The sequence below is a fragment of the Ictidomys tridecemlineatus genome, chromosome 12, assembly GCF_052094955.1.
Source record: "Ictidomys tridecemlineatus isolate mIctTri1 chromosome 12, mIctTri1.hap1, whole genome shotgun sequence".
NCBI lineage: Eukaryota > Metazoa > Chordata > Mammalia > Rodentia > Sciuridae > Ictidomys > Ictidomys tridecemlineatus.
In genome coordinates this window covers 55,557,086-55,582,908 of record NC_135488.1, presented here as the reverse complement: position 1 = coordinate 55,582,908, position 25,823 = coordinate 55,557,086, and the positions used below count along the sequence as shown (strand labels likewise).

Genomic DNA, 25,823 nt, shown 5'->3' with positions numbered 1-25,823 from the left:
CTTTTAAGGCAGGAAAGAAATCAGGAAGGAATTTTGGAATTAACAGGGAGTTTTACATAATACAGATGGAATGTGAGAGAAAATGTAATCAGGAATTGATGATGGATGAGGTTCAAAAGATTTGCAGGTGTAGAGATGTTAAGGTTGTTCAGATGCTGTCCTAAAAGAGACGGAAAATTGCTGGAGGGTTTCAGTGGAGATGCAGTGCAGCCTGATTTGCATTTTGACAAAGATTATTCTCACAGCAGTATGAACTTTGTAGCCATTCTAGACTCAAGGAGAACAGTGTCCAGTCTTAGATCTGTGGGTTCTTTTTAGTTTTTACCTTTTGGTTTCATTTCTATGAAATTTGACAATACTTTTCCTTAATAAAATTCTGTCAGAGAGGATGGGGCTGTGGCTCAGAGGTAGAGTGCTCACCTAGCACGTGCAGGGCACTGGGTTCAATCCTCAGCACCACAAAAATTAAATAAAGCTATTGTGTCCAACTACAGTTAAACAAAATTTTAAAAAAAAATTCTATCAGATTCGATAAACCATTCTTTTGAGTCTCATCCTACATCTCAGCTATTTCTCATTTTTACTCAAATGATTTCTCTAATATTGAATATTTTTTAAAATAATGAATGTAAATATAATGGGAATATTAAATATGAGGAAAGACAGACAACAAAAAGTTAGTCATCTTTATAATAATCAAGTAAATGACTTATGGAAGTTAGTTGCATTATGTCTAAGAACGAGAGAATTTTTATCTTTGCCTTTTATAAACATTCAGCTTTCATAATTGGCTTTTAGATGATAAAACATCAAGGAAAAACAATTTAGTTGTGAGTTAAAACATAATTTTATCAAGATATGTTTTTGTTTGTATTGCAAACAAAAATGCACCAGAGAAGAATTAATACATTCTATTTTTGTTGGTATTTTATCTATTGCATGTCATTTTCAAGATAATTTATGTATAACCATAGGCATTTAGTTCCTGTAATTACAGTAAAATTGAGCAGAAGTGTATTGATTGCCTCTGTCTCTAAACATCAATGCTAGTAGAAGTTGATTGGGACTATCTAATGTAGGTTTCCTCCAAATAAAGGACATCTGACCTTATAAAATAGCAAATCCAAAAACTTTTTTATGAATTTCATGAAAGCAGAAATGTTAAATCATTAACTTAGACTGAAATTTTGATTGTATTAAATAAATGTGAGATGTTAAAAAGTATTACTCAAGATTTTTATGATGCTCATTGGACATCCTTTCTTATTCTAGCCTAAAGCGAAGTTATGAAGCAAAGAATAATAATTTTATGTGATGCAATATGACTATTTCATGGATTTTAAAGTTTTTTTTAAAAATGGAATATTAAATTCCACTGTCTTTTGTCTGATTCTTTACTGATTGTCTCACTAATCTTTTACATATATAAAGGAAAGAGAGAAGATAGATTTGGCTAATTAAAACTAAAAAACTGTAACAATAACAAAATAATAAATTAACAAATAACATATGGATTCAAAATATAGCTGGGAAAACCTTTGCAATTAAACATTTAAGCAATAAAATGTATTAAGATAAACATTATGGTCCAAACATGCAATATAAAATAATTAATATGACCAAAAAGTATTTGACACAAAATATTCAATATCATGAATAATCAGTTATATAAAACAAACAATTACACTTTTTGTGAAAGAGTTATAGAGATGTGAAAGAATGGTATGCTCTTAGTAGCTCAACACACAACAGGTTGGATTAGAAATTGATACGACTTTCTTGGTGAGAATTTGACAGCAAATATTCAAAAGACTGAAAAATTCCCAAATCTCACTCAATAATTTTATTTTTTGAAAATTCACCTTAAGGAAAAATTTTTACAAGTGCTCTAAATATATTTAAAGTGATGCTTTTAATAGTTATTTAAATACAAGACAAAATAGCTATCTGCTATGGTTTAGATATTAGGTATCCCCCAAATGTTCATATGTAAGATAATACAAGAGGATTTAGAGGTGAAATGTTTGGGTTATGAGAGCCTTAACCCAATCTGTGAATTAATCCCCAGACAGGATTAACTGAATGTACCAATAGGCAGGTATGGTCTGGCTGGAGGAGACCTGTCTCTGGGTGCATGGCTTTGGGGTTTATGCTTTGTGCTTGTTGAGTAGAACTCTCTCTCTGCTTCCTGGTGTGATGTCCTGAGCTGCTTTCCTCTGTCACACTCTTCTGCCATGATGTTCTGCCTCATCTCAGGTCTCAAGGAATGGAGTCAAATATCTATAGACTTAGAGAAAGAAAAAATTTCAGGGGTCTCAAACTTATCTTGTTGGGTATTTTGGTCACAAGTGTGAAAAGGCTAATTAAAATACCACATGAATTTAAAACATTAGATTAAATAAATGATTATATTCTACAAACAATAAAAAATGCTGTAGATATGTGGTAGTTCTTATGGTCACTTGTTATTTCTACTTAGTAAATAAAACTATTTAACAAGTCATGTATGGCATTAACTCATCAAAATTTTTTGGTTGGTACAGTGGCCTACACCCATAACCCTGGAGGCTCCAGAAGCTGAGGCAAGAGGATAGCAAGTTCAAAGTCAGCCTCAGCAAAAATTCAAGGCTCTAAATAACTCAGTGAGACCCTGTGTCTAAATTAAAATACAAAATAGAGCTGGAGATGTGGCTCAATGGTTAAGTGTCCCTGAGTTCAAACCCGATACCACTCCCCCAAATTTTTATGAATGCATGCAAATTTGTAGCTACAGACAAAATTTTGATTAGGTATGAATTAAAGTACAACAATGGTTATACATATAAATTAGTGATTTTTTAAAAATTACCTTTTCTTCATTTTTCTTATAATTTTCTGTAATGGTTATGGAATATTCATATAATTTTAAAGAATACCAGAAATCATTACCACCCCCCCAAAAAAATAAAAGAAAAAGAAAAAATACATATTGGAGGGAGAAGCAGAAAAAGGCTATGACCAAGGTGTTAAAAGCATGCCTAAGAACATGTTTAGGACTATCAATGGAAAATAGATTTTTAAAAATTTATAAGAATCACACTAAAGACCATAAACCAGACAGAAAATTATAAATATGGCTCAAAGATAGGATATAGCAGTGATTAGAAAAAAATGTACCATCTAGGAAAAGGTCATTGAAAGTCCCGTGTTTACAAAGACCTTGATTACTCAGGAAAAAAAAAAAAATGGATGTTAGTTAGAAGTGGAATTTTCCAAACAATGAGAGCTTTGAAAAGGGAAGTTAGGAGAGCAAAGATCAAAATGTCTCTTCCAGCTTTGTCCAGGAAGAGGGCACCATGGTTTGGTAATGAAGTGGGCTGCTCTTTGTGACTAGTCATGTACCAGTACTGTATCACTGAGAACAGGAAGAATGACAGCTATCTTAAAGAGCTATTATATGAAAAAAAGGAATTAAATCAATTCTTACAGTTGAAGGGAAAAATAAATAAATGTCAAATATTATTATAAATGGAACATTTACAAAAATCAACACTAATATATAATGCAATGAGCTCCTTTTTGAGATTGTAATTTTCATCTTGGTGAGATTGTGTTAGGGTAGAAGGATAAATATTTTTGATGTTGCCGGACATTTTTTTTAGAGAAGAGCATGTATTGGATAATTTTTACCTTCTCTTCAAATTTGGTAAATTACTTGACTCATTGAAACATAAAAAGAAAAAATCCAATCTTAGATTAAGCTAGAAGCTTAACTTTCTTAGATCAGTTTGAAAGAGCATACAAATCCACTCTATTAGAGTGTGTAGACTATAAAATCCCTTTTTTATCTCTTTATGAAGAGCTACAGCAGTGCTTGTAAATAGAAATATTTTGGTCACAATGACCAAATAACTTTGGTCACGATGTAATCATAAACACTCAATAGTTATTTTTTTAAATAAAAGGAAATACATTCAATTAATTTTAGTAATATATTTTATTTATTCCTAAATACTTAAACTATCATCAAATCAATAACTAATCATTAAATAACTACCAATGAACTATTTTGAAAATTTATAAGGTAAATAGTTCATTGGTAGTTATTTTCTGGTTAGTTATTGATTTGATGATAGCTTAAGTTTTTAGGAATAAATGAAATATATTATTAGTTAAAGAATACTTGAATTAAATACTAAATTTGAATTGGAAATATTTGGTTGGTATTTAGATTTCACAAATTTACAGTTTAAAAAATAGATTCACATACATCAGTTGTTTCATAATTGAATTTAGCATTGGCTTCTAAACTTAAAGTAATTGAAATGACATAAAATTCAAACTTTTAGCATCACTAGCCCAATATCAACAACTCAGTCACTACCTGTGATTAGTAACTCCCTTTTTATTCAAAGGAATCCATGATCTTAATCACTGGCTAAAACCATGGAAAATTTCCCCCAGTTGGGTTATATTGAAAAAATTGAAAAGAAGGATATTTATAGAATGAAGCAGAGGTGGGAACATATAGTCAAGAGATATTATTACAGGGAAAGTAACCCCTTCTGCTATCTTCAAAATGTTGTTCTATGTCTTTTATCTCCAGACGATTTATACTCCTATTTATTGTGGAGATATTAAACCTAACCATATTTTCTATACCGGAGTAATGAAATCCCTGATTTTGCAATATGTGCTACCTAAAAACAAATATAAAAATATTTATTATGTATTCAGCACTATGTGACTGTTATTTCTTTTAATATGCAAAATAAACCTGTGAAGTAGAACATAAGGAAATAGCAGCCGAGCAAGGTTAAGTGACTTAAGGTCACACGCCTAGAAAGAACCAGAACCAGAAATCAAAACGAGGTCACTATGACACTAAACTAGGTTTAACTAGACCCTTGATCAATACTGTGTTATGATTTATACTGTGCAGATCATTGATCAGCCATGACCCACAAGAGAACGTAAAAGAATAGATCAGGTCTAGAGAATAAACACTCTCAATTTTCTCTATTCATAGCACTGTGAATGGTGTTGACTACCCACACAAATAAGAATTGGGGGATGAATGAGATGGTTAGAAATGTTCTTAAACCAACACCTATGCTTGAACTGTAATAATAAACAGTTAACAGTGACATCTGTAGCCTACGAAGTTTTCTCTTTTCTTTACATCTCCCTGATAATATGGCTCAAGACAAAAATAGTTCAAATGAGCTGACCTCTTTGCAGAGGAAAAAAATTTTAAAACTGTTATGTTATATATTCCTCCTGTGATTTTTTTCCTTCTGCAAATTAGATTTGTCTCTAAAAATTAACATTACAATTATATCAATAAAAGAAAATAAATGGAGCATTTCCTTCTCTTCTGTTCTTGTCCGGTAGCCCAAAATGCCAGATGGGGATTTTCCTTTGGAATGAGCTCTCAGTTATATATTTCTATTTCACACAGGCAATTCACATTGTTGGATTTTGCCTAGAACCATCCTAGGAAAGAAGATATTATGGAGGTGGAGGGGAGGCACAAATATACAAGTCCACCCAGAGGGCCAGATAAAGTTGGGGCTACATGAACACAAAATAATGACAAGACCTCAACCATGTAGGTTAGAGTGTGTTCTATGATCAAGTGGACTATTTTGGAGGAGAAGCAAATATAGTATACACAAGGACTGGCTCCAGGACCTCTTGTGGATACCAAAATCTATGGATGATCAAGTTTCTTATATAAAATTACATAGTATTTGCATATAACCTATGAAATCTACCTATATACCTTAGATAATCTATAGATCACTTATAATATCTAATACAATGTAAATGTTATATAAATGCTTGCCATACTGTGTAGTTTAGTAAATAATAATCAGGAAAAAATATATACATGTTCAGTACAGACAAAATATTTTCCAAAATATTTTCTATCCTCACTTGAATCTTCAGATAAGGTACCAGCAGATACAGAGGGCCTGCTGTAGCAGTTATGTGTTAAATATTTAAAATAATGTGACAATTTACAAATCCACATGAACCAGGCAGAAGGTATTTTGGGCTGTGTGTGTGTTATACAATATCTGTCACAACTAATTGACTCTATCTTTGTGGTATGAAATCAACCACAGCCACAGACACCATATGAACGAAAGGTTATGACAGTGTTCAATAAAACTTTATAAAGTGATAGGGGATAGGGTGTGTGTGTCTCACTGGGAGAGCACTTGCCTGACATATGCATGGCACTGGATTCAATCCTCAGCACTGCAATCAATCAATCAATATGTCAGACTTGAATCAGCCCATCATTAGCTGACATCTCTTCTAGTTTTTCAGGATCCTGGCATCTTTCATATACACATGGTAGAGATGTTCTAAACTCACATGAGATTGTATTATTTTCTAAAATCCACTTTTTGAGACTTCATGTTGGTAACTTGAAATTGGCTATGGTGGGAATATGTACACCATTCGATTTAGCAAAGCTATATTCAGGTATTCTATTTCCATACAGAAACCTTGTCATCGAAAATATACCAGCACATAATACTTATCCCTGGTCAGGAAAAAAACTGCCCATTGTTTAAAATGGTAACATAGATTTTAGCTATCATGGTGATAGGCACAGATACCAGTGCAACAAAGACTTGTGGTAAGATAGAAAGATTAGACTCAGCTCCACCTGCTGGACAAATGAGGATTCATAACCTAGGAGAAAGGACAGTATTCAGGGGATGGAAAATCACTAAGAGGAAACATTAAGGGCAATAGGTTCCTGGGTAAATTTACTTGGTGAGATTATTACAGAAGGCAGGACAGATGTTAAGATACTGGAATGTGGGCAGATACCAATGGTGACTTTTCCTAAACTGATGCAAACAAGATAGAGAAGGAAACCTAGGTTTGGGCAGAGTAAATCAAAAGGTTTAGAAGAGACTTACTTAAGTTTTGCTCAATGGAATTTTTCATTATTGCCACCACCAACACCAATATTGTTGATCAAACTTGGAACAAGAAATTACTGCCCTCCTAAGAAGTCTATTTCTCCCAGGGCATCTGTTGTGCTGTCAAATAGCAGAGTTCGATAGGAGCAGGGAAGGCTCCACATACCTCTTAGATCAATGATAAGAATATGTTTAGCTATCCTTATTTTGCAATGTATAGTAATGTTAATATTCAACAAATATTTGAGTACTTCTTATATACAACACACTAGGCATATATCAGCAGAGAGGCTATGTTAGTGGGATAAAATAAGTGCTGTGATGGAAACACAGTGAACAAGGGAGAAGTGGAGTGCTTTTAGGTGGATTGAAGTTTTAAATAGAATGCCCAGAAAATGTTTTGCTTAAAAGTAACCTTTGAGCAAAAGTTTTAAATAGTTGAAGGAGAGGTATATTTGAATGAGGATGAGAAGACTGAATAGAAAATTTTAGGCAGAGTGAATAGCAAGTGCAAATGTGTAAGTCAAGTTTCTTCAATAAGAACAAAGTGGCCAGTGGCTGGACGCGAAGTGAGTAGGATGTCTGTGAGGGCAGAGGAACCAGCAGTGGGAGGTTACGTAGGGTGTGTGGGCCACTGGTGGAGTTAATCCTTCTCCTTCTTCCAAGTTCAGAAGCCTTCAGTACATTCTGAATGCCAACTTGATCTAACCTGGTCTACCAAAAAAAGAACTATCGGAGGACTGGGAAATGGGGAAGGATAGAATAGATGTAACAAGATTAGCAGAATGTTGATAATTGTTGAAAGCTGGTGACAGAAATTTATTATAATATATTTTGTAGATGTTTGAAAATAAAATGAAAGATAAATATGTAAATAAATAAATATTTTGTGATGAAAGAGAAATACTCGGAAATGGTGTTTACAAGGAAACCCGTGGAGGCCTATTACAATGATTCCGGAAAGAAATGATCATATCATAGACAAGATCTGTGAATATAGATATTTAAAATAGATCCAGTTTCTGGAAATATTTTAAGCATAGAGCAAATAGTACTACTGAAGGAATTAAATGTATAAAAAAATATTGTTTTCTCAACTTCAATGCATTCCTTATTATTGATATCTGTACTTTTATTTCAGAATTTTCACACTACTGAAACAAAACATGGTAACTTTAAATAGATTTTTAAAGCAAAATATTTGTCTTTCTCTTTTTTTTCTTTTACTTACATGGAGCTTATTTAACCTTTAGCAATGTGACTGTCATTAAAGATGTTTTATGTACCTGGCAGTCAATCAGTCTCTCTCCTGTCCAGGTTTATGAGTTCCAATCACTAGGGTCTCATTTGAGCCAAGAATCTCAGGCTGTCACTACTCTTGAGAGAGAATGAGTGTCTCACTCAGCATTTCTCTCTGCTAAAATAATGCCATCTGCTGTTAGCCAAGCTGTAACAAGAGTCTCACCTGCAAAGAAGGATGTGGAGTCTTGCCATAAATTCTGCTCACTCCTGGTTGTGTTCCAGCCTTCAAAAGGAGGAGGGGTTGTTTTGCATGTTGGTGAATCTGAGGAGAATTAGGTCTGTGGAACAAATAAAAAACATGCAGCTAATTCATTTCCCCTATTTAAAAGTACAGTCAATTTATTAGGTAATATATTTCTCCAAAAGACTATTTACTTGAATAAAATTCAAAAGGGCAGGATAAAAGATATTCCAGTGTAGAAGGAGGCATTGATATTATGTCCCGGATATTCTCAGGATAAAAAAGAGCATGATGTAAAAGTAAAATCATAAGAAATCCTGGAGAAATATATCACAAAAATATTTAAAGTTTTAGCTAACATCCTAATCAAAAGGGGAGATTATAGAAAACAAAGTCTGTAGAGGTGAATGGTAATCATATGTGCAAGAATGAAAATTTACCCTGTGACTTCCCACTGCAGGGAATTATGTAACTCAGGTACTTAGGGCTGTGGTCTCACTGACTAGTGCAGGGTTGATAGTCAGAGATGCCTGAACAAGGCTGGGCTATTGCCAATAGGGAAATAGAATGAAACCCATCCTCCTGCACAGGATGATGATAAGGATAAGAATCTACAGAATCTTCAGATTCTGCTTGGTAAAAAGAAAACTAGATGGACTGGGGTTGTGGCTCAGTGGTAGAGCACTTGCCTAGCATGTGTGAGGCACTGGGTTCGATTCTCAGCATTGCATATAAATATATAAAATAAAGGCCCATTGACAACTAAAAAATACTTTTAAAATGTTTTATAGTAGGCTTCATCTTTAAGAAAAAAGAAAGCTAGAGTCCCCCTCCCACAACACACAAAATCCCCCAGCTGTGCAGCCATCAGACTTGGGAATAATTTTGTAGCAGCCATGTGAATCCAGAATCTTCAATATGAGAAACCAACATGATGATGAGCTCCAAGTAAGTAATGTTCCCAGGGTGCTTGCTAGGAAGCTTATCTATAATTCAACAGAAGGGGCACTTCCCGACTCCTTCCAGGGGGAATACCACTCATCAAAATAGGAGAGAGAGTAACAAAATCACCCTAGGAAAGGGAGATGATTTTCTGTGATTGAGAGTCAGATACCATAGACAGGTAGGATGGGAGATCTAAGAGCATCAGATAATAGAGCAGATATCTTAAGCAGGACATAAAACATGAATATGGACACTTGTTCAAGAGCTTTAAAAGGTAATCAATACCCTAAAAAATAAGCTGAGGAAAAAAAATAGAATATTTGAAAAGAAAATAGATAATAGAGAAGAAAAATATAGTTATTAAAGAAGAAAAAATAACTGGAAAGGTAATATACAAAAGGAAGCATTATAGAATATAGAATATGCTATTGTTTTTGTAATGACAAATAATAGGAGGGACAAACTTTAAAGATATAACTCCTGAGAATTTTCCAGAATTGATCACCAACATACATTTTAAAATTCTCTCTGGACATTTTTCTGAGCACTATGAATCAAGTTAACATATCTGAGATATTATATAATCAAACTGAGGAATCCTAAAAGAGATTTTAAAAATTAATGACAAGAAAGTCAAGATATTTTGTCTAAAAATGAAAGTTAGACCAATCACAGACTTCCAGTAATAATAGAGCCCAGAATAAAGTGGAATAAGATAAAATGCTGATGAAAAATAATCAACTTTGAATTCTAAATTATGCATATAAATTATACACAAACTAATATTCATAAATTATTTTTGAAGAAAGGTAAATCCAAGATCAAAAAAGTGGAAAGAGAAAAAAAACACACACACAAAATACAAGGAGCAATGTGGGTTTTTTCTTTTTTACTGTGTTGTTTTTTTCAAAATTTTTCAGATAAAGCAAAATTTTATTTAAAAAGCAAAAATATTTTCTCTGATCACCTAAACATAAAAAGGACTGTGGCAGTAGCTTGAAAAAGTGTTTTGATATCTCATGGAAGATTTCACTAATGCACATCACGAGGAGGAAAGACAATAGGACCTATCCAAACTCCAGCAGCAGAATCGACTTTCCTGCCCATAACTCTACAATGTGATTCAGCTCCTCAATTCTCTTTTACTTTTTCCATCTGTTCAAAATTTCCAGGTGACTCTGTATCAATTGTTAATGACTGGAAACTCGTAGGAATGGAGACCCATTTCTATAATAGGAAAACATTATTTTGAACCAATTCTTTGTTCCATGAATTTTCTATTAAACTCTACCTTTTACTGCTTGGCACACACATTTCTTCCCCTACATCTCAACATGCCCTCACTTAAAATATGCTGCGAAACACACTTGCTATCTCTGTAAAAGGAAACAATCCCAAATTATAGCTGAATGCCAAATCCGGATTTGTTACCAAGGGAACTCTTGTCCCCATTCAGCCTTTGAGAACAGTGATCAGTCCCAGAGGACTCAGTCTTTACCAACCAATGTGACTCTGCACTTGATTTCGCAAAGGACCACTGATTCAACATCGATTTATTTATATTGAGCGTTTTTCATGTCAGGCAGTTATCAATGTCTAGAGTACATTAAGGAACAAAGTTTTATGTTCTATGGAAGAGAAAAGTAATAAATATTAATTGTAAAAAGGTAATCAATAAAGCGTATTAGAATTTGATAGCACTTGGAAAAATATAGAATAACAAAGGGGCTTAGCAATGCTGGAGAGGAAGGGGCAGCTCTCATTTTTTTTTTTCAGGTGATCAGGGTAGGTTCACTGCAAAAAATAGGAGGAAAGCAAGGTTCTTAGAGACTGCTTGTTTTCTGAATGAACAATGCTGTAAGCACAGGCAACAGTCCATGCAATGAACTTAAGTAAGAGAGTGGTTAGAGCTGACGGAATGGGTTGCAGGGTATAGGCTGGAGGGGTAAGGGAGATTACAGTCATGAAGTACCACATTAAAGTCACTGGAAGGATGTTGGCTCTCTAGTCTGCGTGAGAACACCAAATAGACATTATGAATTGAGAATTGTGTTCCCACAAAATTAATATACTAATGTTGTAACCTCCATAAGCTCAGATATGATCTTACTTGGAAAAATAGTCATTGCAGATGCAATTAGTAAGCATGAGCTCACTAGGGTGGCCACTAATCCAAGTGTCCTTATAAAAAGGGAAAATTTGGAGTCAGATACACAGAGGAAGAAAGAAGATGAAGGCAGGTTTTGGGTTGATGCTTCTCATGCAAAGTGATGTCAAACATGATCAACAAACCAACAGAGCTAGGAGAGAGACATGGAACTGATTGTCAGTCAAAGCCCACAGAGTGAATCACAGCTGCTGACATCTTGATCTTGGACGTTTAACTCCAAAGCTGATAAATTTATGTTGTTTAAGCCTCCAAGTCTGGGGTAATATGTAATGGCAGCTCTAGCAAACTAATACAGGAAGTAGCGAGCTAAGGCTTAAAGGACTAGTAAAATTTTAAAAGGATCACTCTGGCTATTATGTTGGATCAGGGAGGCAAGAATAAAAGCCAGAAAAACAGCAATTTCCTATAGTAATGCCAGCAAGAAAGCTAGAACTGGGGTTGCTGAAAGTAGCACTGAGATAGTAGAAATTTTGAAGGTGCAGTCCAAAGGATTTCATGATAGATTGAAAGCAAGTTGTGAAGACAAAGCAAAATCAGGATGACTCCCACATTTCTACTATGTGCAGTTGGAAAGACAGAGGTGCCATGATTTGTTGTAGTGGAGAGTCAGGACTGAAATCCAGTCTCAATTCTCCCTGATTCCCAGAACATCCTCACCCTTGGAACTCATACTGAGAAGAAATCACAATAATATATCATTCTCTTGATCGTGCACACACATACTAGTGTCTCTTCTTAAACTCTCTATGTGGTCACCAGAATGTTTTAATCTCAAAACATCATCTCCTTTCATCTCCTTCACTGCCCTATGTAGAAACAAATTACCTCTTCTGTTTTAGGTAAACATATTTCTTATTTCTTCCATTTGGTTTAAAAGGACTGTAATAAATGAGAATTGCTGTTCTTATCAATTTGTCAGCATGCAAGGGAAAATCCATACTCCTGAATGTTCTTCATATTTTTGGACTGTAAATATTCTATGCCGTATAATTTTTTTTCTGATGATAGGACTCTACTCTAGAAAAAAATGATCAGTGATATCATCAATAAACAATAATAGAAAAAGCCTGAGTATGGTGGTGCACACCTATAATCTCAGTGACGTGGGAGGCAGAGAGAGAAGGATCACAAGTTCCAAGGCAGCCTCAGCAACTTACTGAGTCCCTGTATCAAAATAAAAATTAAAAACGGCTAGAGATGTGGCTAAGTGGTTAAGCCCCCCTGGGTCCCATCTCTTATACAATGAATAAATAAATAAAAGAAAAGGTCATGAAGTAAGTGAAAGATTGACATATGTGGGAGGAAGTCCAAAATACAGCCAACACTTTCCATGACAGGTTATGGTAGTAGACTCACTGTCTGATATTGAGGTTATCAATACTAAACAACAATATCCTCTTCACTTCCATATTCTTCACTATGTCCTGCAAAAAATAAAATCCTCTAAATATTTGTGTTTTCTGTAAATATCCCATACCCACAGAGATATTATCTCATCTCTAGTATGGAAAGGAAAAAACAAAGAAGTTTACAAATGAAGTTCATATCAAATTGCCTCCAGATCAGAATCAACAAGTTTACCAGGTATAAACATCACAGCTATAATTACAGTGGTCGTTACAGTCATTCATGTGTTAATACTTAAAAATAAAGTAGTGACTCAAGACTACTAAAGACCTGTAAGAAATCATGCTTCCCCAGAATAACAGAGGTCTATTTGTGTAACAGAAGTGGGAAGAAATATTTCGAAGTAGTGACACAAATATTTACTTCCCTGGATGGCTTTCATGGCTTTTATGCTAGAAAGTTTGCATCTCAGTGCACGGAACAGAGAGATTTTCCACAAAAGAGTGTGTGGTAATATTCATAACAAGAGGATGAGGGGGAAAATTGATAAATAATGTCAACTTGTTGGCTATGGTGCTGATGCTGTACTTGAATTCTCTGGGAGTGTATGGAACCTGTTGAGAAGCCTTTGAACAAAGACACACCATGTTGAACACAAAGAACATGCTGTATAAGAAAAATTGATGGAATTAATTTCACTGTACAGTTAGATTTGTCCCCCGTACTGCAGACTCTTGAAAGCTCAAATGAGTATTTCTTAGACTCCCTTAGAGCTCCAACTCTGCACAGGAATATGTTTCTACAAATGAGGTGCTTGCATAAAATCAGAAAGGGAGAATAGGCCATCTGGCAGTTGTTTTTACAACTGCTATTGAATAATAGAGACAGGGAGGGTCTTTATGTAGCAGCATTTCAGTGACTATTTTTCTGAGAGTCCAAGGGTGATTCAGCAACATGGTATCAGAAGTGAGAACAGCAGCAGTAGCAGCAGCAATAGCTACAAAAGCACATTCTAGAAAGCAAGAGGACTCTAGCTGTACTTGGATTCCCCCTTCTAGTTGCCTTGGTTGGCTAGATGCTAAGCTGGGAATCATTTCTGGATACTGCAGCAAGATCCTGTCATTTTACTCATGGCAGGGATTTCATAAATAAAATTTTCCTTCTGTTATCTATAGTTCCACTTAGCTATGGTCAACAGTGGTCTAAAGATATTGCTATAGTGCAATGATGAATTAGCTTATCTTTTTTGGCGGGTATTGAACCCAGGGCTTTGTGCATGCAAGGCAAGCACTCTACCAACTGAGCTATATCCCCCGCCTGAATTAGCATATTTTAAGAGAGACAGAGAAAGAAACAGAAAGACAGAGATAAATAGGAACCACATTCATATAATTTTTATTAGTACTACTCTATTGTGAACTATTGTTGAAAATCCCTTACTGTGCATAATTTATAAATTAATCATTGCATGATTGTGTAGGAAAAACATAGTACTTACATGGGTCAGTACTATATGAGGTTGCAGGAACCCAGTGGGGATTTTGGAATGTAATACCCCACAAATAAGGGGAAACATAGGAAACATATTTATTTCTATGTATAAATCACTTTCTACTTTGTCTTTTGTGCAATAGAGTATCAGAATGTATTCCTCCAGAATTTAACTATAACTCTACATCTCTTGGCCAACCTGTCCTTATCCCTGACTGTCCTCCTCAGTATGTGGCTACCACTCTTCTACTCTACTCTCTACTTCTATGAGATAGGCTTCTTTAGAGTCTACAGATGAGAAAGAACATGCAGTATTTGTCTTTCTGTACCTGGATCATTTCATTTAATGTAATGTCCTCAGGTTCATCCATGTTACCACAAAAGTTAGGATCTTATTTTTCATGGCTGCAATATATTTCATTTTGTACATATACATTTCCTTTGTCCATCCATCAGTTGTAGGACATTTGAGTTGATCTTGACTATTATAAGTAGTTTACAATAAACAAAAATATCCTTAATATACTGATTTCATTTTTTTGGATAAATAATAAATAGAGGGATTGCTGGATCGTATGGTAATTCTATTTTTAATTTTTTTGAGAATTCTCCATACTGTTTGCCATAATGACAACACTAATTTATATTCCCACCAACAGAGTATAAGAGTTTCTGTTTCTTCACTTCCCTGCCAGCATGTGTTCGTTTTTGCCTTTTTCATAAATACTCATTCTAATAGGGACAAAGTTGTATCTTATTGTGGTTTTTGACTTGCAATTATATCCCTGATGATCAGTATATATTTTTCATATATTTTTGACAATTGATATGACTTATTTGGAGAAATGTGTATTATTGTTGTTTCTTACCCATTTTCTAACTTGAGATGCAATCAATGAAACACAACACATCACACTTGCAGAATAATGAAACAAGAACATATGATCATGTCAACAGATGCAAAACAGCATTTGACAAAACTCAACATCATTCAGGTACAGAAGGAATGTACCTCATAACAACAGAAGCCAAATCTGAGGAAGCCACATGTGATAGCAGACTGAACAGAAAAAGGTTGCAAGCTTTTACTTTAAGATCTGGAACAAGATAAGGACGCACATTTTTGGTACTCCTTTCAACAAAGTACTGAAAGTCCTAGTCAGAGAAACTAGGCACAGAAAAGTAAATATATCCAAATTAGAAAGAAAGAAGGTAAATTGTACTTGTTTGCAGACACTAAGGCATGTATGGAAAATCCTAAAAATTCCACTAAAAAGTACTGTTGGAATCAATCAAGAAAATCAGTAAATTTGCAGGAAACAAATTTCAAAAGCAAAAATTGGTAGTATTCTGTACACTAATGAGCACTATTTGAAAAAGAAACCAAGAAACCAATCCCATTGAAAGTAGCTAAAGAGAAAGATCTTAGAAATAAATTTAACCCAGAGGGGGAAAGATGAAGTTTTCTAAAACAATCCAGGTATGGGGAAATTAAATTGACCAAATTATATTGTTATATTTTGTGTATGGACAAATATGTAACAATGGGTTCCACTATTACCTATACTTATAATGCAACAATGAAAAAAGAAAATTTTAAAAATAAAGCAATTCAGGGATCATAACCTTAGAACAACCTGAACAAACACAGGATCTTAAATTGATATTTGGACTCCAGAGGATCAGAGTGGAGCTGAGCTCTGCTGTAATGGATTTAGCCAGTATCTTGCATCCTGATGGTACATATACCCATGCTTCTGAGTCAGGGGAAGTACTTACACATTCGTTATGGTTTGGATGTGAGGTATCCTCAAAAGCTCACATGTGAGAGAATGCAAGAAAGTTTGAAGGAGAAATGATTGGGTTGCAGCCTTAACGTAATCAGTGAACTAAAAGTAGCTAGAAAAAAGGAAATATTTCAATAGGAAACTTTACCCTGTGTTCTCATTTCCAACCTGAAGAAAGCCATAAATTTTCCCGATTATTCGCCCCTTTTTTCCAAAATTAGTTGTTACCTTGATATCATAAAATAATGAAAAAATGTATTCTTAAAATTTACTCATAAAATAATGGAAAAAATGAATAAAATAAAGAATGAAAAACAGGCCATCTGTGTACTTATTTATCTGAGACAATGAATGCGTCTGATGAATAAATGAAAGTTTGAAATGATAGGCTCCAAGAAAAGTGTCACACCCAGGTATGGCATATTGATTAAAAATATAAATCCCTCAAAAGCATGGCAAAGTTAAATTCCCATCTAAGTGTTCCCCATAACAAGACCTATTTCACTCCAAAGACTATAATTCTTCTTAATAGCTTTTATATTAAACTTTAATTAATATTTATTAGTTGACACATTTCCCTGAGGCAGTTTAATAAAAAGTGCATGTTGAAAGTGCTCATTTTATTTTATATCATCAAGCTTAAAGTAAAAGAGAGAAAAATTCATTTATGTGTATATATATATATATATATATATATATATATATATTATATTCTTTCAAAATACTATCAAACTATATTTTTCACCAATAATTACTTTTTTTTGGTAAAATCAGCAATAAAAATGCATATTCTTTTAAACATAATTGTTGGGACTGAGTATATCAGAGTACAGATTAAATAATTTTAAAAATCATAAACAGAAAACATTTATGCAATAGGAGACAGTGATGAAATTAAATTGTTTTTAATACTCTGAGGATTCTTTACTAAATCAATTTTTTTAAAAAATAAAAATATATAAAAGGATTAAATAACTTATCACTGTCATATAAAATAGACATTAACATAGGTGACATACTGAATGATAATGATCAACTTAATATTCCTATTAAATGAGTAGTATCTTAAAACTGGTAGCACTCAAAGATTATACATAAAGAATAGAAGAAATAAGCAGCATGTTAAGGCAGAAAAGCATGGGAATCAACTGGCTGATGAGTTTGCAGGTCTCCATGTGCATAGTTTCAATTCACCCATGTCAAATCCTTTATGGTAAGGGTATTTTTTTTTCTTATTTTCAAATCTCAAAATTGAATTAACAGAATAATATGAATAGTTGCCAATTAATCATGATATTGATCAAAAAGAATGATAAAGCAAGAATGTAAGCAAGTTTCATACTTTTAAAACGAATACCCTTTCCTGTGAATTCTATTTTCTTTTAGTACCATGTTAATCATTAATTATCTGTGTGATTTTGGACACCTGGCTTAAATTGTCTAAAAGAATTTTTTCACCCGTATGATTAACAGGAAAACTACACAAGGTAGGCGATTGATATGTTTTTATGATTGGGGATTTTGAATTGAAAAGAGAATGTAAGAGAGGAAAAAATATATATCTTTTTTGAAGATATTTGTGTTTCTCTAGTATTAGTGTTTGAAGACTGAGTAACTTCCATGTCTATTGGCCTTATTGGTTTAGTCTCTAGGAGAGTCAGGTACAGACAGAGGAACCCTTGTTCAGACCAACCTGAGTTAGATCAGATGTAGGAGAAGAACACACCATTTTAACTTCAAGTGATTAATCTCATCAGAAACTGGACAAAAGAGATTATCTATATTTTTGACAATTTATAAATAGAGTTAAGTTTATGGAAAAATAAAGATGAAAAATTAAGGGAAACAAAAGTATTATTTTGAGGATCCTGTGCATTTGTCACAAAATAGAGAAAATAGTCTGCTACAGAAGCCAAAAGTCAAGTCTGTGTGAGAATTAGAATGTCACACTACCCAATACAATAGAAACCAAAGAGACAGGGACCAAGATATAGACAAGGGAAATTGTTATCAGGATAACAAAATAGAATGGGACAAACTCCAGATCAAGCAGAGGCAGGTACTTGAGCAATTTACTCAAAAAGCAGTTAATATAAGCTACTTAAATTTATGGGCATGTGATTTGATTATTTATATGCTCAGGTTTATATAATAGTTCAATGTTAGTTATACAAAGAACACACCATTGTTTTCTTTACATCATTACTATATTCATTCAAAAGATTCAAATGATAAGTATAAAAAATATTTTTTCAAAAATTTTGCAATACAAATCCCCTTGTAGTCATACTTTTCATAAATAAATCTAATTTGATGCTTATTTTGCACAGACTAAAGTATGACACAGAGTAGACAAATAATAAATATTTTTAAAGAGTAATAAAAAATCTAAATCATTACATAGTTAGGAAAAGAGTATTGAAGTGACTCCAAATAAATTCAGCACAATTCTAGGAATTTGGTAATTGCTGGGATGAATCCCAGAAAGATTTGAAGAGCATTCAACATACAGGAAATTCCCATTACAATATTTTAATTATCCCATTCATCAGAAGGATGAAATATTTGTTTATAATAAAGCTTCTAAGAAAGTTAATTATGCTCTTCTTTGTTTCTTTTGTTTCTGTTCTTTTTAATAAAAGACTATGAATGCTAAGGAATGAAAAGGCAATAGTCTACAGGTGATAATAAACTTTCCTTCTGACTCTTACCATGAGAAATTGAATAGCCTAATTAGATTCTGTGAATGCCAAATCCCTTATCCTGGCGGGAGACCCCTTAGCATGCTCAGCTGAGTTCCATGGGATTGCATGTTATTAAACTTCATCTTTGTCAGTCACCTGCAACAGTCACTTGCTGGCACACCAGGAATGAGTTGTGAGTGCCTGTCTCTCTTTCCAGGTAATAATGCTTATTGCCGTTCCCAAGGAACATAAAGGAGATGTCTCTGTTGTGGTATCTTAATAGATCCTGTAGTTCCCACACATTTTGGTAACTATTTGATATAATTATTGTGTCTCATAAAAAATAAATTTTATACTGTAATCCTCTAGCCTGCTGTGCTGCTTCACTTCAAAATAACTTATGGCTACTAGATTCCCTGTACAATATTGGTCCACAGCAGTAATAAAGTTGTCATCAAGAGGCGATGATAGACCACTTTGCATTGTTATAACTGCCTTTTTGTATTATAACTGTTTGCAACTTTATGAGGTCTTCATAAATGTGATCAATGGCAATCATAAAGTTGTGAGGCATTTGTGGCAGCTTATTTTTCTCTGCTTCAAAACAGGAGCTGCCTTGCTTGTTGGTCTACTATCTGTGACTGCAGTGTTGACTATGGGTAGGGCTCTGGGCTATGACAGGAACAAGCAAGTTAGCTTCTGCACTTGCTCCCTGGCTTCTGGGCCCTTCCAGGAATTTATTCTTGTAACTGCAAAGTGGTCAAGTTCAAGCAGTAGAGGGATAACTTTTGTGTCTCACATAAACTGGGAGAGGGAAGTCAAACACTCTGTATGAAAACATTTTTAGTTTTTAATCAATATTAGGAAGTTTTAGATCATGTCATTATTCCAATGACTTACTTGAGATTATTATTTTTCATTACATGGATAATATATCACATTGTGTTCATTTTCTTTACAGTAATATGAAATTGATTGCAAAAAATAATAATGTGGTTAAATGTGACATCTCCATTAAAAATATAGCCCTATACTGGTTGCAGGAAGAAATACAGTCTAATTGTTTTTTAACCAGGTGATCCTCATGATATTTGAAATGTAGTATATGATAAATAAGAAGTAAATAGTCCTGCAATTATTTTCACAGCAGAGGAAGCATAGTTCCCAAGAATGACACTGATGTTAAAATAAAATCTCAAATGCAAATATATATCTATAATTTATAGAATCTGCATTGCTCCTTTTAAAACATTTTCATTCCTGAAAATAATGCAGGTGATTTCTTTCTTCTCTTCCTTTGTTAGAAATATTTTACTCCAAAACCAGGTCGATTATTTATAAAGTAAAAGAGTGAATTGCATTTTCAAGATATTTGTACTGATTCATTCATTAAAAAACAAACATACAAATCAATATTCTTTTTGAGAGGCATCAGAAATTAAATATTGAATTAAATCACATATAAAAGCAGTTATACTTTATAAAGTGATATACTTCTGATTTCTATACAAAACTTTGCATTCAAATGAGTTAATTAATTTTAGGAATTATTGCATATATTCAGTTGCAGGGATTTTTTTAGTTCATTATAGATACAGATAAAATTGAGGTTCACTTTGACATAATTATACAAGCATGGAATAAAATTTGTTCCAATTAAATCCCCAGGTCTTCCTCTTACTCTTTCTTCCATACTTCTTATTCCCTTTCCTCTATTAATCTTTCTTTTATTTACAGTTTTTTTATTAATGCATTATATAATAACAGTGAAATTCACTAGGCTCCTTCCTCTTTAATCCCCTTTCTTTACTCAATAGATCTCTCTTCTGTTTTCATGGGTTCCCTCATCCTTTTACATTTTTTCCCATGTTTTGATCTCTCTTTGTCATATGAAAGAAAAAATTTAACTGTTCATTTACTATTTATTGAATCTGGCTTATTTCACTTAGTACGATGTTCTCCAGTTCATCCATTGATCAGCACATGACATAATATCGTTCTTCTCTATGACTGAGTAATATTTCATTGTGTGTATATACCACATTTTCTTTATTCATTCATCTGTTGAAGGGCACCTATTTTGGTTTCATAGCTTGGATGTTGCGAATTGTGCTGCTATACACATTGATGTGGTTGCATTTCTATAGCAGGCTCATTTCAGATATTTTGGATATACCTAGACGTGGGATAGCTAGGTTAGATGGTAGATCCATTACTAGTTTTTTTTAAGGAAGATTCATACTGCTTCCTAGACTGATTGTACTGATTTGCAGTCCCACCAAAAATGTATGAGTGTACCTTTCTCTGCACATTCTGACCAACATTTATTATCATTTGTATTCTTGATAATTAGCATCCTAACTGGAGCACGTTGATATCTCATTGTATTTGATTTGCATTTCCTCGATTGCTAGAGATAATGAAAATTTTTTCATGTATTTGTTGATCTTTGTTTTTCTTCTTTTGAGAAATTTCTCTTTAGTTTTTTATCCCATTTCTTCCTTAGATTATTTGTTTTGGGGGAGTTAAGTTTTTAAAATTGTTTATATATTCTTGATAGTAATCCTTTTTCTGAGGAGCAGGTGACAAAAATCTCCTCCCATTCTGCAGGCTCTCTCTTCATGCACTTGTTTAATTTACTCTGCTGAAGATTTCTAGTTGATGCTGACCCCCCTCACTGACTTTTTTTTGTGTGTGTGTGCTGGGGATTGAACTAGGGGGCACTTGACCACTGAGCCACATCCCCAGCCCTATTTTGTATTTTATTTGGAAACAAGGTCTCACTGAGTTGCCTAGCACCCGCCATTGATGAGGCTGGCTTTGAACTTGAGATCCTCTTATCTCAGCCTCCAGAACCGATGGGATTAGAGGTGTGAGCCACCATGCCAGGCTCCCGTCATTGATTGTTGATTTTTGTTTCTTGAAATTCAGTGCTATTGTTAAAGAAGTTCGTGCTGACTTCATAGAATCAATTTGGCAGTATTCCCTCCTTTTCTACTTCATGAAATAATTTGAGGAGAATTGGCATTGGTTCTTCTTTGAAGATCTGTTAGAACTTAGCTGAGAATCCATCTGGTCCTCGGCTTTCCTTTGTTGGAAGGCTTTTATAGCCACTGCAATTTCATTACTTGATATTTCTCTGTTTAAGTATTCTATAACCCCATAATTCAATTTGAGTAGGTCATATGTCTAGGAATCTGTCAATATCTTCAAGGCTTTCTACCTTATTGGAGTATAAATTTTCAAAATAGTTTCTAATGATCCTCTGGATTTCAGTAGTGTCTGGGGCAATGTCTACTTTTTCAGTACAATTTTATTAATTTGGATCTTGTCTCTATTTCTTTTGGTTAACTTGGCTAAGGGTTTATCAATCTTATTTATCTTTTAAAAAGACCAATTCTCTTTTATTGATCTGTTGCACTTTTTATTCTCAATTTTATTAATTCTTGCTCTGGTATTAATTATGCCCTGTGTTTCACTGATTTTGTCATTAATTTGTTCTTTTTCTAAGGCCTTGGGGTGTGACATTAAATCATTTATTTATGTCTTTCTATTCCTTTATAGTGGAGGGATTCAGTCCTATAATCTTTATTCTTAGAACTGCCTTCATACTTCCCCCAGAGATTTTGATAATGCTGTATCATTATTTTCATTTCTTTCTAAGAATATTTTTCTTCCCTGATTTTTTCTGTGATCCATTCCTCATTTTAAAGTGTATCATTTATTTTCCAGTTGTTAGAATATTTTATGTTTTTATCTTACTGTTGATTTCTAGTTTTATTCCATTATGATCTAGTAGGATGGGATGAATTATCTCTATTTTTCATATTAAAAATATTTGCTTTTTGCCCTAAAATATCATCTATTTTAAAGAATGTTCCATGTGCTAATGAGAAGAGTATTCAGTTGTCAATATTTATTATGTTAATATATAATATTTATATGTCACATATAAATATGTATGTAAATATAAATATGTGACATATAAACATTATATGGATTCTCAGGCCATTTGATTAATAGTATTTTTAGTTGTAGATGGACACAGTACTTTTTTTTTAATGTGGTGCTGAGGATCAAACCCAGTGCCTCACATGTACAGGGCAAGTGCTCTACTGCTGAGCTACAACCCCAGCCCACAAAGAGTCTTTACTTAGTTTTTGTCTAGATGATCTATTTAATGAAGAGAGAGGTATGTTGGAATTATCCAGTATTATTAAATTCTGGTCTATTTGATTCATTATCTTGAGATAGATTTATTTAATATATGTAGATGACCAGTGACCAATACATAAATATTTATACTTATTATTTCTTGTCATTGTAGGAGTTCCTTAACCAGTATTAAGTAACTTTCTTTGTTTCTTCTGACCAATTTTTTTCTTGAAGCCTACGTTTCCTGATATGTGAGTACTCTTGTTGCTTTTGCTTTCCATTCATTTGGTATATCTTTTCCCATTTTCACCTTTAGTCTATGGATGTCTTTGTAAGGAGGTTGTGTAAACAAAAGATGGTTGGGTCTTGTTTTTTATTTCAATCAGACAATCTGTGTATTTTGATTGAAGAGTTTAGACCATTTATATTCAATGGTATTAAAGAGATATGATTTTTATTTCCTGCCTTTTTTATTTATTTCTAATGCTTAATTCAAAATTGATTCTACTTTTAAGAACTATTATTCTAGTGTAATTTATCCCTATGCTGGTTTTCATTTTATTTTTATTTCTTCTGCATGAAATATTCATTAAATATGTTTTATTCTACAGGCTTAGTGGTTATGACTTATTTTCTGCATCATGGAAGGTTTTTATTTCATCTTCATTTCTGAATGGTAATTTTGCTTGATATAGTAGTCTTGGTTGGCACTGTTTTCTTTCAAGGCTTGGCAAATATTATTCCAATTGAACCTTGTATTTAGGGACTAGATTGAGAAATCAGTTGAAATCTAAATTTGTTTAATGGTAAGTATAACCTGCTGTTTCTCTCCTCTGACTTAAAATTCTATCTTTATTCAGTATATTATTCATTTTCATTATAATGTATCTTAGTTAGGATCTCTTTTGATATTGCTTTTTTGAGTGCTATATGACTCTTACATTTGTATTTCTATCTATTTCTAAGATTTGGAACTTTTTCTATTACTTTATTAAAAAGATTGTGCATCCCTTAGTTTGTATATCAGAAAAGAGGGTTAAGTTGAACAAGTGGAAATCTGAGTAAAAAAAATCAGAGATACAGAGAATTTTTCTAATTAATGCTTTAAAACATTAGAAGAAATACAATCTAATGGGTTGAGGGCACAATATTGAATACTAGTGTCACAACTATCAAATCAAAATGAAGTGTGATATACATGTAGATATTGATCAAAGTTAACATTATAGCTATTTGTATCAAGTCTTGCCAAGGGGAAGGAAATTCTTATTCAGTCTAGATTTCAGAAGAATTTGGAACCTGTAGAAGATATCCATCACTCTTTGGCTTTCATCGTGCCAGAGGAACTGGGGCATAGGAGCCACTCCCCGACTTGCTATAGACTTCCATTCAGTGGGTTCTCATTTATCAGTCCAGGGGCCTGACTCTGGAAACTCTGTTGCTGTGTCTGTTGGATGTGGAGCTCAGGATATGGAGAGGAAGAGGGTTCCAGTGACTTTTGGCTAATAGTTATTCCTCCATGAGTTCCTTCTAGATGGATTATTGAGACCTTCCATTGCAGGTGTAGTCCCTCCGGGAGTATTTGTTCTATTTGAAGGTGAGGAGATGCCATGTTAATTTAATTTCTTCTAGGTTGGCTGACCAGCTATGGGCTCCACAAATTGGCTGCCATGCCCAGGATGACTTTCTATCTGCAATTTGGGTTAAACTTTGTCTCCTTCAATGATCCTACTGCCCCTGTCACAGTTTAATTCAATCTACTTTTCTTTCTAGCTATTTTTATTTTTAGCTATGTTGCCCCTCCACCCACCCTGGCCTGGGTTAGGGTTTAAGGACCTCATCCTTATTTTTACTTCTGGTAACCAAACTTCAAGGCTCTCTAAGTCTAGGATAGGACTGTCAAATTTTGTGTTTTAGAGCATTTATATTGTCACCCATCTCTCCTGTCAGCTGTTCTTTCACTGTATTTTTTTTCTGTGCTTCTCCATTTCCCTGTGGGAGCTATCTTGAATAGCAATTCCTCAACCCCAAAGATTCCCATTGAGAATTTTTAAGGTGAGGTCCAGGAATCAGTGAGCCTTGGTTTCATTGCATCTCATTCATCCACTGCAGTGTTTCTCACACTAACTTCTGTGGCCATATTGCAGCTCCAGCTGAGGATCCCAGTACTAGTAAGTCAACTCCACAGCTACCTCTCCATGCCCTCAACTGTAATTTAATGAAACAACTGCATAATAAAAATAGGAGAGTTTTAATGTATGCACAATTTTCACTCAACAAGAAAAATACTTGCAGCTCACAATACATTTGTATTGCTTAAACACTGTGCTTTCTATTAAGACAGAAGACCATCCATGGTCAGCTTAGGAAAGGGTCTTAAAGAAGAAAAGGAGGAATAGAGGATTGGGAAATCAAGTTTAAAACCCCAGCTATTCCTAGCTACTAAGACAGTTCCTTAACAGCCCCTAGCTGTGAGCAACTGGAAAAGGTACTTACTCTTTGGCCAATAGACACCCCTCCTTCTATCCTTGTGATAATAAAGGTTTATGAATCACTTTTCTTCAGATTTGCTGAAAAAGACAAAATCGGGAGAGTTGATTGGACCCTTTCTGAATCCTACCATCCCAATCAAGTCTAGTGATAGAGCAAGCCCATAAAACCCTTAGACAACAGATACCCACTTCCAACCCCCTCTTGGGACCCCTCCCTCTTCAGGGGCTCTGCTTTCTTTCTATTATTTGAATAAATGCTGTTGATTTGCTCTCACCCCTTTTTTCTGTGGATTTCATTATTCAAGTTCATGAGACAACATCCCCCCTGACAGTCACATTCCAT

The 25,823-nt window shown here is 33.9% G+C and overlaps 1 long non-coding RNA gene across 1 annotated transcript; it reads right to left on the bottom strand.

The window, feature by feature from the left end:
- Positions 1-1,867: 1,867 nt before the first annotated feature.
- On the bottom strand, positions 1,868-25,588 carry LOC144369588 (uncharacterized). The gene is made up of 3 exons (XR_013429371.1): positions 25,485-25,588; positions 8,392-8,506; positions 1,868-2,287 (listed from the first exon to the last, which is right to left on the bottom strand). It is a non-coding gene; the product is annotated as an uncharacterized LOC144369588 (long non-coding RNA).
- Between the last annotated feature and the right edge of the window lie 235 nt (positions 25,589-25,823).